Source organism: Orcinus orca, chromosome 8 (genome assembly GCF_937001465.1).
Source record: "Orcinus orca chromosome 8, mOrcOrc1.1, whole genome shotgun sequence".
NCBI classification, from domain to species: Eukaryota; Metazoa; Chordata; class Mammalia; order Artiodactyla; family Delphinidae; genus Orcinus; species Orcinus orca.
In genome coordinates, this window is record NC_064566.1 from 58,896,393 (window position 1) to 58,914,417 (window position 18,025).

The following is an 18,025-nucleotide window of genomic DNA, read 5'->3' on the forward strand; positions in this document are numbered from 1 at the left end:
TAAATAAATGTTCATTTAATTTGTCATTACCTAAATATGCTTAGAGTTTTCCCATGTCCGGACCAGTGTGCGTAAGTTTCTGTACTCTATTTACTGAAACCTTGCTTGTTTTTCAAGTTACAGGTCAAACTTAGACTCCTACGATAAGAAAACGGTTTTTCTACTTACAACACTTTTGAAACAAAATGTGTGAATTTTCCACACCAAGTAATTCTCTGATTCTCTGTGGACACCAACTGGGTGTTCTATAATTTAATTTAATTCTGGCTTTAACTATTTGGAATCAGCACAGACCCCACAGGTTAAGGGCTCAATCCAACAAAACCTCTCCCCACTTCAAATGTCAATGGCAAATAGTGTGTCCCCAGGGTACCCACACTTCTGTCTGACTTGGTTATAAATCAGGGGTTCCCACAAACTCCTCCTCAGGTTTAATAAGTTGCTATAATGGCTCACAGAATTCAGGAAATAGGAAACTCTCCTATGTTTTCTGATTTCTTATAAAATATTTTAAAAATATATTTAAATATCCAGATAAAGGGGTGCATAGGGTGAGGTCAAGTAGGGTCCTGACTGCAGGAACTTCTGTCCCCATGGAGTAGGAATGTGCCATCTTCCAAGGTTTCACCAACTGGAAGTTCTCTGAACCCTAGAGTTTAGGGATTTTTATGGAGGCCTCATTGTGTAGACATGATTGATTAACTCAGTTTCCAGAGGACAGAGGGGCAGGTCTTAAAAATTCCAAGCTTCTAATTATAACTTGGTCTTTCTGGTGACCAGCCCCCATCCTGAAGCTATTCAGGAGCTCAGCAAGAGTCACCTCTTTAGAACAAAAGATGCTCCTTTGAGCCAGGGCATTCCAAAGGATTTAGGAGGTTTATGTAAGATGCTCCTATTATCCCCATCTCTGTGGAAATTATAGGGGTTTTAGGAACTCTGTATCAGGTCCAGGGGCAGAGACCAAACAAATGTATTTTTTATGTCACACCTACCTAAATTTGTCCTGATGCAATATATAAAATATATACTTCATTATGGAAGACATTTTCTGTTATTTATTACACATATCATATATTGTATTTTGGGTGTGTGTATGTGTGTGTGTGTGTGTTTTCTTGTGCATTTCAAAATCTTTGTAAAGACTAGGCAAGCTCATATTTTTTGGTGCCCCCTCTCCCACTGCATGTAGCATGGTATCTTAACTATAATAACTTTACGACAAACACTGGCTAAGAATTATACTATGATATACTATACTATATGATATACTATGAGATAGCATAGCCTAGTGGAAAGAATATAAGGTTGAAATGAGAATAAAACACCGGGTTTAGGGCTTCCCTGGTGGCGCAGTGGTTGAGAGTCCGCCTGCCGATGCAGGGGACACGGGTTCGTGCCGCGCTCCGGGAAGATCCCACATGCCGCAGAGCGGCCGGAGCCTGTGCTCCGCAACGGGAGAAGCCACAACAGTGAGAGGCCCGCGTACCGCAAAAAAAAAAAAAAAAAAAAAAAAAAAAAAACACCGGGTTTAAATCTCAATTCTTCCGCTTATTAGCTGTGTTATATTGATCAATTTACATAAACTATGAGAGAGTAATTCTGGAATACTGTTAATATAAACTATATTTGGGAGACTTAAACTGGAAAATTGCATATGAAAACAGTCATACCAGCACATCATAAATATTCACAATAGTCTATATTTTTATGGACCTCTGCTTCTGTAGTCAAATGGTTAAGTGTGAAAAAAAGGTATAGATTATTTTTTGGTGATCCTACTCAAAGGTTAGGCTGCTCCATGGCATGCTGGTGAAGCAACTCAAGTAAAACTTTATTGAAAATAGAATATAAGCATTAGGAGTATTTTAAACTTCTCCTTTATTCTCCAGAAACAGATTATTTGATTTCATATGAAAGGCTAGCAGCAGGATGCACAGTAAAATAGATTCACAACTCTCAGTAGTCTGATCAGATGCTATTTTTGAGGAATGCAGAACGGTCTCAATCATATCCTACAGCTCTGCCTCGCTTCCCAACCAAGTATCTTTACTGAAGTTGTGCAAACTATTTCATGTGGAAAACAAAAAGACTCAAAAAGTACTCATTTGGCAATTTCTCTCTTGGCTAAAAGATTTCTGACATTTTGATATTTTCTCACTTTCTATAATTTGACAAAAAATAATTTGTATTGATTTTTTGGCTGGCATTTTTTTTTGCTACTACCTAGAGATTTTGAAAAACAATGACAACCATAGATGATTGTTTACCCATGGCTCTATCAGCTCATCTGGAATATTTTGCAAACCTTTAGTAAAAGTTTCTTTGCCCTGACCCTTAGTGGCCTAAGCTTTGTCAATAGATTCCTTGTCTTTTCTTGAGGACAGGAACTGTGTCCTAGCACAAGTCAGCACGGGAAAAACGTCAGGTCAGAATAAATATTGTTGATACAAGATTAAAAACTAAATGAATGAATAATGATAGGTCCCTGATATTTAGAAAGAACTCACTACTTATAAAGTAAATCCTAATTTTTTTCTGGACTTATCTATTAATTTAAGAGAAGAAGACAGTGGGCTTCCCTGGTGGCGTAGCGGTTGAGAGTCCGCCTGCCGATGCAGGGGACACGGGTTCGTGCCCCGGTCCGGGAAGATCCCACATGCCGCGTAGTGGCTGGGCCCGTGAGCCATGGCCGCTGAGCCTGCGCGTCCGGAGCCTGTGCTCCAAAACGGGAGAGGCCACAACAGTGAGAAGCCCACGTACCGCAAAAAAAAAAAAAAAAAAAAAAGAGAAGAAGACAGTAAATTAACAATGCATGTACAATGTCTTATATGCTGTAAGGCTTTCTGTCACTTATCTAATGTAAGCTTCTGAGAAACTCTGTGAAATAGGTACTGCTATTATTTAGACTAACATAGAGATGATGAAAATGTGTCAAAGAGAGATTTAACTAACTTGATCTGGTTTGTAGGTGGTGGAGGGGTTCATCAATGGACTGGGTCCCTCGTAATACCTTCCTGCACCAGCCATTATAATATTACCTGAATGAAATCTTCTTTCCCATACTATTCCTATGCAACTAAGTCCCATATCTTCTCTGATTTCCACCTTCTCTGATCTCAGAGACCTTGGAGATCTATACCATTTAAATTAATACTTGACCTTGTTTGATTATACACAGTCCTCTATTTTCAAGTTCCATGTTTTTTTCCCCCCCAAAAGACAGTAATTTCTTCAAGATAACTGAGATGCTTAGTTTAACGCAGAGAAGAAAGGAGCAGTTAATAAGTACATGCAAATGTTTAAATGAAGTGAAATTCAACATCAAGAATATAGAAACAACCTTCAACCAAGTTAGTAAAGAGGAGTTGACAATGCTCTGAATAGCATTCATTAGTATCCGTAAGTAAAACTGGTTTCATGATTTTTTGGGGGGGCAGAAACATCATGGATAAACACATCTATTTTTATTTTATTTTCTATTGAAGTATAGTTGATTTACAATATTGTGTTAGTTTCATGTGTACAGCATAGTTAATTGGAAAAAAAGAAATAATTAGAAGGGAATTTCTTTATCTTCCTTTAATCAACTGATAGTTCACTAGTATCTGTAGACTATTCATGCTACTTGTTTTTCTTCTTGTCACTGGAGATTCAGTCTTCGTACTCCACCTGGGCTCTATAATCTATCCAAAATTTTCACCTTCTCACAATCGCCATTATTAGCACCCTGGACCCAGCCACTCTTAACTCTTTCTTGGACTACTGTGAAAGATTTAACTGATAACTCTGTTGCCCCCTAAAATCCATTTCTCCACAGAATCCAAAATAAGCTCATTTAATTCATCTATCATTGACTCACTGATCTATTCATTGATCCATTCAGCAAATATTTATTGAGTGCTTACTCTGTCAGGCACTATTTCAGGTACTGAGGATACAATAATAAACAAAACCTTTACCATGATGGAAGTTATATTTTAGAGGATGAGAAACAGAATCACTAAGTTAAATGTGTTATATATAACATATATGATTTATAGCTATATGTGTCATCTATCTACATTATATACGTAAATCTTCATCTATATCTGTGCATGTATAATATAAGAAAAAGTACAGAAGGGGAAGAGGATTTAGTTAGGGTGCCCAGGAAAAGCTCCACAGAGAAAGTGACTTTTGAGTTTAAGGTCTGAGAAAAAAAGGAATCTATTTGGGAGAAGAATATTCTATGATTACTCTGGCTTCAGAAAGGGCAGAGGCAGGAAGAAATTTTAAGGGGCATGGCAATAATAATGACTCTATGGTCCAGACTGGTGGTGATGAGGGTGGCATGAAGTGGTCAAATTCTGGAGATAATTCTGGCAGAAATGATATGAGTTATAAGAGAAAGAAAAAGAAATAAAATAAGATAACCACAATTTTTAACCTGGTTAGCAGGAAGCATGGAGTTGTCTTTAACTAAGGTGAGAAAAGATTACAGGAATAGCTGGTTTGGGAGAAAATATCAGTAACTCAGTTTTGAACAGATTTAAAATATAGTAGGGGCTCAGGCAAATGGATACACAGATTTGGAGTTTAAGGGAGAAAACAGGACTTGTTATGAACTAAATGTTTTGTTCCTTTTCTCCCAGTACATAGATTGAACTAAAATAAAGTATACAAGTGATTGTGTAATGATATATTATAGAAAGAAAATCTGAATAAAATAAATTGTATAAAGAACAGTATTTATCCACTGAGTTGCCTTTCAATAGTAACTGTGCCCTTTGCTTCTGAGACCTGTTGAACACTTCTTTCAATTTTTAAGGATGAATTCAATTTATAAGGAGAATCACAAAGATTAAGTATATTAATGTTCTTGTCTTTATATTTTATCTAGTGTTTGACAGACTGTATTTATGTCTTCCAGATTTAAATTATGGGGTCTTTCTCCCATGGGCATGAAGTATGTACCTGCTATTCACACCTAACTGTTAGAACTGCCTTATACAAGAGTACGATTTTATCTTTCACTGGTTATCTAGAAAATTTTGCCATATGGGTTTTGAAAGATAACACTTACCTAGAATCATTAGTTACATTTTGAAAAAAAGAAAAAAATGAATTGAAAAATACATTAGTCAAAATGCAGTCAGATAGACAAATATGACTTTTACGTACCAAAATCCAAGCTCAAAAATAAAAATGAAAACTCAACTGCAAAAATGTTTTTATTCACTACCTATTTTCAGATTCTTAGATATTTGGAAAATTTATAAATTAATTTTTATATTGTCCTTTTAGCTGATAATTTATTATTTTGTAAAGCAAAACTAATTTTCTTTGGCTTCATTTTTTTTTTTTGAAAGCTTCAGGCCTCATTCTAGCTGACAACTTTTGTCATATCTAACTCTATGATGTTAAGGTTCAGAGGCATATCATCCAAGAGTCTGGCTTGATGATGAAGCACAAAATTTCCCCCTACTTAGATCAATGACATCCTTTCTTCCTCCCACTAAAAGAGGCCACCATGTAGCAGAATGATTACCTCGCAATGACAGTTGGGTCACTAAAACAGAGCACCCGTGTAAACACTGGTACATGGAAAAATGTGGAAAGCTGGCAAAGTTAGGCATTTTTCACACCACCACTAGAATGAGCATTTGATTTCATAATGAGTGCTAATAAAAAATAAAAATTTGACCCATTTTGGTGCATTTTTTTCATTAAGAATGGAATGTTTCTTGCTTATGATGTGAAAATGTCTTTGATGAAGGACAATCTCTTTGTACATCCCTTGAAATATCTATTTACTCAAAATGTCATTTCTTTCACTAAATTAATAATTTGGTAACCATTGCTTTACCTTAGGCAAGTAACTGTATGTCTGGGTCCAACTCTCCTCTGTGAAATTGTTTGGAGAACTAAGAGAAAAAACTAGACACCCGTGTGTGTGTGTGTGTGTGTGTGTGTGTGTGTGTGTGTGTGTGTGTGACAATATTTACCATAGTAAACATACTGTCTAGCATATAGTACAAGGTTAATAAATGCTAATCCCCATAAAGGCTCTCTTTAGCAGCTGGTAAAAATCAAATTTATTTCCAAATATTTTTATCTGAACCCAGACATGATCCTAGTTTGGAACATCTGAGCTGTGATACGTAAGACACTTTATATTCCTCAAAATAAATTCCCTGAATCAATTTAAATTTATTATCAAGTTCTTGCCGAAGCTCATAAAATGAGATACTGAGTACTTTGTGCTTTTAATTCAGAGTAATTGACTGAAGATTATTTTTTTTGTAGGAGAATTCTGGTCAGTGCCGATTCCTGGATTCTTTTGCTCTATGTTTCACTACAATTTATGTTGCTGAAGCACAGTTACTGAGCCAGACTACAACCTTTCCATGCGACTCATTAACAGTATCCAATGCTCAGCTTAAACACATGATGAGATTGAATCTGCTAAAAGATGACGGTGAGCTTTCTAAATTGTTTTAGGAAATTGCTTAACAGAAATTATTCCAATAATTCAACCACCAACAGGATGAACTAAACCTAGATTTAGGGTGAGCAAATGGAAAGATTAGCAGAAAATACCTAGATATAAGTGATAAAGTGAGAGAAATCAGACTACACTAAAAAGAACATTGATGATGATTTCAGGTGTAAAAGTAAAATTCTTGGTCTATAAATTCCACTTTGTTGAGACATTATATGTATGTACTTTAGATTTCCAAATTTTCTCCACAAATAATTTATTTTCACTTGTCTGAGAACTTTCTACCAAATCATGTAAGGAATTTTTTAAAGAAAGTATTAGACTAAAGTATTAGGAAAAAAAAATGATCAGGATGACACTCAACATGGCAACATTAAGGTTGGTCTCGGTGAATGAGGCTCTAAGAGATCAGCAGAAAATTTGGAAAATACCGTTTGTTACAATAAGTTCTATACCAAGGAAGCATGAGTAACCTAGGGAAATAATATATATTATACTACTAGAGGAATCCAAGAATAGGTTAGATAACCTGGGCCAGACTCTACCACTCAAGTAGTCTATGATGTCATGTGCAATTCTCCAGATAATGGTAGATTATCAGTAGCAATATTACATAGATAGTTGTATACTGATCCAAATAGAATACTATTGTGAAAGACTCTCTTGATGGGTATTAGCATTTTTAAACTGCTTTATAAGCCTTAGAAAGATGATAAAGTATTCGACAGAATGCATATACCTTACAAAGAATCACATACTATATATTCATCCTTCCTAAGGATTTAAAGAATGCAGATATAAATAAATAAATAAATAAATAAAGCTACCAAGGCTTAGAAGATATTGGAGTTGGCTGCCTAACCCTTCAGAAGAGATATATATGATGATGATTTCTGGACAAAATTAAAAGATGATCCTGTGAAAGACACTATTGTATCCAATTTACCAAATGCTTAAAACCAGAAGGAAATGAAGAATGCAAAGAAAATACCATGCATCTCTAGTAGCGCATTTACCCTGAGGCTGCATTTAAATAAGACTCACTTCTATGAGTTTAGGTTCAGTTGTTTAAGGAATGATTAGAGCTCTCTGGAACTATCTCTCAGTAGCCCAGGAGGGGTTACCAGATTAAGGGGCATCAGCCCCCATGTCTTCCCATGGTACTGACAAGCACTGGGTATCACATAAACATATGGTATTTAGAGCAACACATTAACCACAGTTTACAGTAAAAATCACTACTCATTTAACACACAATCAAATTCATTACCCTTTTCCAGTTTTCCTGGTTCGTAATTTCTGCCTTGCTGTATTTCTTCCAATTAAATCTCAGTAAAATTTTTCTTTTGAACCTTGATGTTCCACCTCAAGTTTGATTCTCAAAGATATTTAGCCAGTGACCCCTAAGCAGTGGATTTTTGCTATTTTGGGTACCTTAAATCTTATTAAGATCTTTGACTTTTTGACTAAAACCAGTTTCCACCGGTCTAGTGAGTAAAATAAGAAAAATATTGGGTAATATGTATCAGCCTTTGGGAAAATACACATATTCTTCAAAGTAAAGAGGCCATTTAAAAATAATAATACTTGACTTTGACATAGGGGTAGCCCACCATGTGAATCTTAATTGTTTTAAAAAAAATCACCAAAAGGCTCACACAGAAAGCCAATTAAAAATATATTTATGAGTGGCCAAATTGTATCATAATTAATTCACTAAACCTCATGAACTTAAGAACCCCTTTGAAGCCTATTTATTCTTGTTATACATGTAATTCTAACCAGCCTTGCTATTTCATTGCTTTCAAAGGGGTAAAGAAGACACAAAAATTCTGATAAGCATGGGCAATGGTCAAGAAAAGATGAGACATAATGAGTTTTGGTTTTTTTTTTCCAAAAAGGGCACAAGAGTCCAAAATGGACTAGTTTGGAGCTACTTAATACTCTTGCTTAAAATTCTGAAAAAGTTACCCATTGCACTCAAGAATGAAATGCACATATTCCTTTCCTGACTTTAACATAACCTATCTTTGGCCCACATCTTTGAGCTCATTCATATTTTCCTTCTCTTTCTCTCCATACTGCCCCTTCCTCTTTTTCTCTCTCTCCTTCTTGTCCTATCCTCCTCTCTGTCTTTCCCATTTTTCTCCAGACACACTGCCATTCTTACTCTTTTCAAACATCACAAGCTCATTCCCACCCTAGTGTCTATGCAGCATCTGTTTCTACTCTTTGAAATTACTACTCACCGTAATTTTTACATGGCTGGCTTTTTAAAAAATCAGATATCAGTTCAATGTGTATCAGAGAGAACTTTCATTATCACTTTATCAAGAATAGACACTCAGTCACAGTCTATCATCTCATTGAATTTTAACTTCATTGTAAATTTTGCATTTACATGTTATTTTTGCCAGAGTATATGTTACTGTGATTTATGGGTTTTCTCCTTGATCCCTTCTCACTACCCTCCACCAAATAAAATGTTGACTTCATAGGGACATCACCTTCTTTTACCTTGTTTTTCTCTTATTTTTCAGAGCCAAGAATAATTTCTTTACAAATTATTTAAACAGAAAGAAAAATGTCTCAAACGAAATAATGCTCCCAACAAACTTACAAACAGCCTGTCGAATATTTCAGACTATGATAATCTTTAAGTAGGTTGACTTTTGAAAATAAACCTTTTATTTTAGAACAGTTTTAGATTTACCATCAAAACTACCATGAGATATCATCTCACACCGGTCAGAATGCCATCATCAAAAAATCTACAAACAATAAATGCTGCAGAGAGTGTGGAGAAAAGGGAACCCTCTTGCACTGTTGGTGGGAATGTAAATTGATACAGCCACTATAGAGAACAGTATGGAGGTTCCTTAAAAAACTAAAAATAGAACTACCACTCAACCCAGCAATCCCACTACTGGGCATATACCCTGGGAAAACCATAATTCAAAATGAGTCATGTACCAAAATGTTCATTGCAGCTCTATTTACAATAGCCAGGACATGGAAGCAACCTAAGTGTCCATCAACAGATGAATGGATAAAGAAGATGTGGCACACATATACAATAGGATATTACTCAGCCATAAAAAGGAACAAAACTGAGTTATTCGTTGCGAGGTGGATGAACCTAGAGACTGTCATACAGAGTGAAGTAAGTCAGAAAGTGAAAAACAAATACCGTATGCTAACACATATATATGGAATCTAAAAAAAAAAAAAGAAAATGGTCAGAAGAACCTAGGGGCAAGATGGGAATAAAGACACAGACCTACTAGAGAATGGACTTGAGGATACGGGGAGGGGAACGGGTAAGCTGGGACAAAGTGAGAGAGTAGCATGGACATATATACACTACCAAACGTAAAATAGATAGCTAGTGGGAAGCAGCCACATAGCAGAGGGAGATCAGCTCTGTGCTTTGTGACCACCTAGAGGGGTGGGATAGGGAGGGTGGGAGGGAGGGAGATGCAAGAGGGAAGAGATATGGGGACATATGTATATGTATAACTGATTCACTTTGTTATAAAGCAGAAAATGACACACCATTGTAAAGCAATTATACTCTAATAAAGATGTTAAAAAAATAAAAATAAAAAAAGAATAGTTTTAGATTTCCCAAAAAAAAAAAAAGAAACCAACGAGAGAATTCTCATGTACTCCAACCTTGTTTCCCCAATTGTTAACATCTTCTATTAGTATAGTACCTTTGTCACAATTAAATAGCAAACATTAATACATTATTATTAACTAAAGTCCATGCTTCATTCACATTTATTTAGTTTGTACCTAATGTCCTTTTTCTGGTTCACATCATATTAAATTTAGTTGCCATGACTTCTTTGGCTCTCTGTGACGGTTTCTCAGACTTCCCATTTTTTGATGACCTTGAGACTCTTGAAGATTAGCAGTCAGGTATTTTGTAGAATGTCCTTCAAGAAGAATTTTCTGATATTCTTCTCGTGATCAGACTGCAGTCTGCGTTTTTGTGAAGAAAACCACAGAGGTAAAGTGCCATTCTCATAACATCATGTCAAGGGCATATGCCATCAACAGGACTTATCATTATGGATATTGACTTTGAGAGACTGGTTGAACTAGTGTTTTTTAGTTTCTCCACTGTATGGTTACTTTTTTTCCCTATCAATACGGTATTCCTTGGAAGAAGGTTATTATCCACAGCTCATACTTATGAGGTAGGAGTGATGCTCCACCTCGTTGAGGGGTAAGTATGTACGTAAATTATTTGGAACTCTCTATATGGCAGATTTGTCTATTCTCCCCCATTTACGTATTTATTCAATCATTTACTAAATCATTTTTATCATTGATATTTATTTTGTACTTTGTAATATAATTCATACATTATTAATTCTGTAGCTCAAATTTGTGCCAGCTTTGGCCATTGGGAGTTCTTTCAGTAGGCATGTTATTTACTTTTTCTTTTTTTAATTAATTGATTTATTTATGTATTTTTGGCTGGGTTGAGTCTTTGTTGCTGTGCGTAGGCTTTCCTCTAGTTGCGGCAAGTGGGGGCTGGCTACTCTTCGTTGCGGTGCGTGGGCTTCTCATTGCAGTTGCTTCTCTTGTTGTGGAGCACGGGCTCTAGGTGCATGGGCTCAGTAGTTGTGGCTCCCGGGCTCTAGAGTGCAGTCTCAGTAGCTGTGGTGCAGTGGTGCATGGGCTTAGTTGCTCCGCGGCATCTGGAATCTTCCCAGACCAGGGCTTGAACCTGTGTCCCCTGCATTGGCAGGTGGATTCTTAACCACCACGCCACCAGGGAAGTCCTACTTTTTCTATTAGAGTTCTTAACCTTAATTATAGTTATTGGAAATTCCCTGCCCAATAATTCCAAAATCTTCATCATATCTGAGTCAGATTTGATGATTTTTTATACTTTCAGACTGTTTTTCATTAATTGCTACTGTATGTTTCACCTTATTGTTGGAAGAAGAACACGGTATTTCAAGTAGTAGAAACTGAAGTATGTTTATCTGTCTAGTGCTGGGCTAAGTTTAGTTTTTGCTACAGCTGTAGGTGTTAGAGGCTTCAAATTCCTCTAGAATCTTTGTCTTTATTTTTTTTAATTTTCCCCACCTGTTGTCTTTAAAATTGCTTGACAGCTCCTTAAATAGAGTCTGCATTTTGCAGCCCTGTAAGCTTTAATCCTCTGTTTGTATACTGGAGCCCTACTGGTGGCAGGAAGGCCTGGGAGAGTTTCAGTGCTCTATTATCTTATGACTGAATCTCAGTTCTGTAGAGGGACTGTGTACCTGGATAGTGGCCTTAAGGAGTATATCTTAGCTTCTCCTTTTTCTTCTTAGGTGAGACAGGGAGATTAGAGGGGGCTGGAGACTGAGAAATGGTAGTCTCTCAGGTCAGTTAAAGTTCTATTAGAGTACTTTTACCTTGAGAGTTGGTCTTTGTTGTGGAGAATGTTCTGCAAGTATTTAACAGTTTTACTTTTCCCTTCCTCTTGCCTCAGCCTAAAGGGTATCATTTTTGGTTTTTCACACCCTAAGAATCAGGTGAGGTTTCTGGAGGTAAAAGCCAGGAACAGTAAGGGCCAAGTGAGACTGAGACACCACCCGCTCCCCCAAGAGTTTCTCACTCTTACACCAATCCGCACTCGGCCTCCAGCAATTTGTCAAAATGACTATGTAAATATTCCTAACAGTTTGTGACTATAGCAGCCCTGTTGCCAGAGCTGCTCCAGGTTTTTGCTCACAGTCCTCCAACCCTCACTGTTAGCAGGAGTGTCCTTGCTCAAAACCTGCCAACTCCCCACCTTTAGCTGGAGTTAACATACATCTTTAAGTTAAAAGGTCCAGAGATAAGAAAGGAAGCTACAAACCAACAACAACAAAACCAGTTGGAACGAGCTGGGACCAAGATGGTGTGAACCTGACCTCCAACAGACCCTGAGTCTCCTTATACGCTGATTTTACTACATTAACGTACTAAATGACACACCTACCGATGACCAGGACCAGACATTAAGGACCAAAAAAGGACAAAAAAGGAGGTGGCATCCCACTCCCTCAGAAAACGCCCTGGCCCCTCCCAGGTAGAAGAATGCATCTACCTCCTCCTCATTAGCCTCACTCCTCCCTTTGTCTTTACTCTTTAAAAGTAAATCAGTCTCACCAGGTGGGAGAAGTTGATCTGTGAACTTAGTTCCTGCTCTTCCATTCTTTGGCCACCAAATAAAGCTTGTGCTGTGCTGACCTCAGCTTCTGGTTTTGTTATTCACCTACTTAAAACAAAAGAACTCTCACCTGCAGAGGCAAAGAGCCTTGGAAATCTTGAGCAGGGTCCAAAGGACTTAATCTGGTAACTGCCCTACTCTAGGTAAATTGATCTCAGCTGTGACTCTGTATTTGCCCCTGTCTCCAGATTTTAGGTGTGATTTGCCTTGGTGGTCTTAGTTCTCTGATGGGTCCAAAAAAAAGACATTAATTTTCGGTTTGTTCACTTTTTTTTAATGGTTGTAAGGACAGGGATGACAACTTCCAAAAACTACATTTTGGAGTTGAAATCAGAAGTCGTGACTATGTTTTATAAGTTTTGTGTATTTCTGTTTTAGTTTTCTCCTCCCTTAAAGGAGACAGGAAGGCTGGTACTGCTGAGTTGGGAGTAATACCCAACCTCCATCTGGGATCTGGTTTCAGAATTGTGTTCTATTCAAACCCTTTCCACTGAATTATAGGGTTTTTGTTTGTTTGTCTGTTTTAATATGTAAGTCTGCAGGTGTTTAACAATGTTTACTCTTTCCTTCCCCTTCCTGGCATCATAAGGAAATCTTTCTCATATTCTCACTATGAGAAACTGGTGGTGTTTCTGTGTGAAAATCCCATGTCAGTGTAGCGGACCCCTAAACTATGGCCTCAGGACTTTCTTACCCTCACACTAGTTTATAGTCAGTTTTCAGAAATTCCTTTTCAGAAATTCCTTAAAATTACCATGTATATGTTACTCCAGCAGTTTCTGCTCTAGGAATCTAGAGCAGATCTTTATTATCTACATGGGTGCATCTGTCTCTCCAGATTTCAGGGTGTCAGTTTGCCCTGTGCTTTCAGCTCTCTGTTGCATCCAAGAAGTCATCAATACTAAGTTTTTCTATCTTTTTTCTTGTTGTAATGTTGGGAATGAAAACTTCTTAGCACTTTACATGTTAGAGCTAAAACCAGAATTCCAAGGTTGGCTTTTCAATTGAGTTCTTGGTCACTTAGTATATACTAGCCCAGGGGTGTTGTAGTGCCTTCCATATAGTTAACCTTATGCATGATATGCTGTTTTTTGTACTTTCTGCCCCATTTTTATGTGTATCAATGATGCTTTGTGGTTCTTGGCTCAGTTAATTTAGTATTTGCTTACTATCTAACCTTCCCTATGCAAGAGGAAACTTTATAATTGACAATCTGATTTCATCAAAGTCTACAGCAAATTTTATAGATGGGAAAATTTAAGACCTAGAAAGATTTAGTAATTTTCCAAGATTACCTAAGTAATTTATGACTTAGAACTAAAAAAAATGCTCCCTGATTTTGTTAAAAATCTCACCATGTAAAATATATGTCTCCAAGAATAAACTATAAATCGATTACTCTAAATCACTGGAATCTTTCGCAATGTATGCAACTACATTCATTAATATTTGGGTTCATTAAAGCTTGTAGGTAATAATAGAAAACCTGAGCGAAGCAGCTTAAAGAAATATAGGTTTATTATCTCACAAAACAAGAAGTCTGGATGTAGGCAGTACATCCAGTGGCTCACAGGTGCTATCTGGTACCCAAACTCTTAGCTGTTACTCTGCCAGTCTTAGCACTTAAGTCTATCCTTGAGTTAGTGAATTCTTAGTCCGTAACTGGTCTTTGAGTTTTACATCTGAGTTACACAGAATGGAAGGAAATGGTGAAGAAGAAAAAGTGAGACTGCATCTTCTAATTCATGTGATTTTGTCCTCATAGGTCAGAAGTCAGTGAAATGACATCTTACAAATGCAAGGGAAAGTGAAAACCAAGTATTTCGATTTTGAGCAGCTGTAGTGGAGGGGGTGGGCAAGGGAGATAAATATTGAGTCAACAGCTTTCACATCCTATTAAAGATGTCTAAGAAATGTTTCTTGCATATAGAAATACACTGTCTATTTTAACTTAACATTTGCTATATGATTTCTTCATTAAAGGATGTTATGTTGCTGTCTCTTAGCTTCAAACTCATCTCTATTCTTCTCTCTGTAGTACTAGAGCTGAGATTCTGCAAATCACATTTTCTTTTTGCCAGCTGGTTCCCTGTTTGGCTTTGTCGATGGGACAGTGCTAGAGGGAGAATGGGAGGTCAACAGAGGAATTCCCTGCTTTCTGTTTTGTTTGCTATTATCATCAATCAGTTGTCCTTTACTCTGACAGCAACACCTGGATCCATTCTGCAGAATTTTTTTTCTCCGTATTTCGGAACTAGCTTCATCACACTGCTGTAAGGACGCCAGCATCATCTGTCTGATGCCCAGCTTGGCAAGGGCTCTTGTACAAGATGCTGTGGCCCTAGCACCAGTAGGACAACAACTCTCCTCTAGATTGGAATCCCAGCTCTGCAGGAACCCTCCTCTAAATCTCTAAATTCTAATAATCCTAGTCTTTTCCTTCCATTCCCTGATTCTGAAGACAAAACTGCTTTCTGCAGTTACCACTTCTGCATTAACTTAATGTTCGCTTTTTGCTCTTCCAGTTCTCCAATCTTGGTAAACAATTATTTGTATTAAATTCTCTTTTATATTAAATTTCTATCTCCTAACAGAAATACTAACTGATATAAAAATTGATACCAGGAGGGTCCCAGGACCCAGACAATAAATGATGGGCTCTTTGTGATTGGTTTGATTGTGTCCTTGGACTTAACAGGAATTGAGCTTTGTGAAAATGAGAAAGAGGATGAGAAGGATCCGTGTCATACAATGGCATCATAATTAATTAAATTATCATCTCTGGTTGATGGTGATAATGTCCTTACTGAAACAAGTTCCTTGAGGGACCAAGAAGCTATTATGCTATTAACTACCTTGTAGGCAGAAATGACTACAAGGACAGCAGAATGAGATATTCTCTTGACTGTACTAAAAATCTAAGGGAGAAAAATAAAAAGAGTAAGCTCAAGTCTTTAAACTCTTATCTTAAGTCTAGTCAGGAAGATAGAAAGTTTCTATGGTGGCCTTAAGAGGATCTCTTAGTTTGGGAGCTTCAAGGCTGATCTCACCAAAATTGTAATTGTGTGTGTTATATAAGTTGATTTCTTTGGTAGATGCTGTGATGTACCACCCAAATCTCCCTTGAGGAATGAAGACCTGAGTCTCCCAGCTGCTCTGAGTGCTTGAGGGACCTCAGCTGTAGCATTCTCTTAGAGAATACCTTGACTGAAGAAAAATGCCTTTCCTAAGGCCTTGCCTCATTCCAGAGACGTTCTACATCTCCAGTGACTGATGCTGTTATATAAAGATCAGGTCCTCTGATTTCTACTTGGTATAATACTGAAGGGGTGTTATAGCTTCAAAGCTTCTCATAGGTTAGCTGTGGCCCAGTCTTGCTTCTTCCCACTACTTTCCACAAATGTTGATGCCAAAAGCATTCTCTAATAACTATTGCATGGTGATCTCCATTTGAAACTCTGCTTCCCATGGAATCCAACATGTTACCAATTCACAGCCTCACCAATCCCCTAATGTGAAAAACAGGCAAAAAGAATTGACTGGGAAAGTACTGAAACTATGATATTTGGAATAAGAACATCCAGATGAACTTCGATAAAATTGATAATCTTGAACTTCCAGGCCCCGAGACTCCCTTCTAAGTAGAACCGTACCACCCTCTTGGGTCTGAGTGTATTAGTCTTCTCTTCCTTGGATAACGTGCAGTAACCCAACCTGGGGTGGTTATCTTGTAAGGAAGTGCCTATTCTCTTCAAGACTCAACACAATTAATTCCTGCCACTAGATTCTTATCTGGAGTCAGATTTAAGTACGTTCCAGGGGAAAAAAATATACAAAGTCTGACTCTAGAAGAAGTAGTTCATACTCAAAAAATAATTAAAATATTTTTTCTAAGGTATATTGTCACAAACAAAATATATGGTACAAAGCACACTGACTATATGTGGGGATAGATTCTAAGAGTCCAAGGAAAATAGAATATTTACATCTAATTTGACCAAATTTGCTCATGACTGCACTTAACCAGAGATTCTGGGTTTTGTGTGTTAGATTATAGAGATGGAAGTTTAAAAATGTATACGGTTGACTGACTGAAATTAGAGTTCAATAGTGACTGGCCTACATTTAATGAAGTTGAGATGCTAGAACTCCCTGTCATAATGTAGAGGATAGAATATAACAGCTTCGTAAGATAGGAATATTTGAGTTCATTCATTGTAGATGAACTATATAGCCCCACCCCCCTGCCATTTACATGTTCCAAGAGGGTCTAGAGAATATTTCCTTCACTAAGGCATTGACAAATAACTAGCGAGAGAGCATCAATATCCCAGAAAAGGACATTGAGAGCTACCTCTGTAGGCTGTGTAGAACAGCAGGAGATGCCACCATAGAGAAGTTATCCTTGATGCCAATGGTGCTAATGAGACTGTGAAACAGCAGAGATTGAGTGTCAGTGAGTACATCAGTACCATTGACACAGTTGTCACATTTATCATCATGGGCAGCAGAGACAAAGTGGTAATCAGAATGTCTCGACCCCTGAGATGTTTAGCAATAACTAACCAATTACAGAGTCCCTAGGAATGAAAAATGGGCAGTATTTTTAAGTATTACTTGATGTATGTATTAATTTCTCGTTGCTGCTTTAACAAATTATCACAAACTTAGTGACTTTAAGGAACACAAATGTATTACATTACAGTCAAGGAGGTCAGAAGTCCTAAAATCAGGGTTTGGCAGGGCTGCGTTTCTTATAGGGGCTCTAGAGAAGAATCTGTTCCTTGGCTTTTCCAATTTCTACAGTCCACCTATAATGTAGCTCATGGCCCCTTTCTCCATCTTCAAGGCCAGTAGCATAGATTCTTTATCTCTCTCCCTCTTCCTTTCTCTCTACCTCTACTCTGACCTCTGCTTCCATCATCACATCTTATCTCTCTCTGCTTCCATGGTCACATGTCCTTCTCTGACTCTGTTCCAACTCCTTTCCTTATAAGGACGCTGTGATTACACTGGATTTGCCTGGGTAATACAGAATAATTTGCCCATCTCCACAGTCTTAATCTAATCACATATACAAAGTCCCTTTTGCCGTGTAAGGTAGCATATTCACAGGTTCAAGGGATTAGGACACAGAAATTTTGTAGGGAGGGTGTTATTTAGTTAACCAGAGTCAATACACAGACTATGTCTGTCCCACATGCCAAATACATTCATTCACCTCATCCCAATATTTCCACAAGTCTCAACTTCAAGTCTAACAGCATCAACTCAAAGTTCAAAATCTCATCTACATATCATTAACTCAGATGTCTCAAATTTCATCA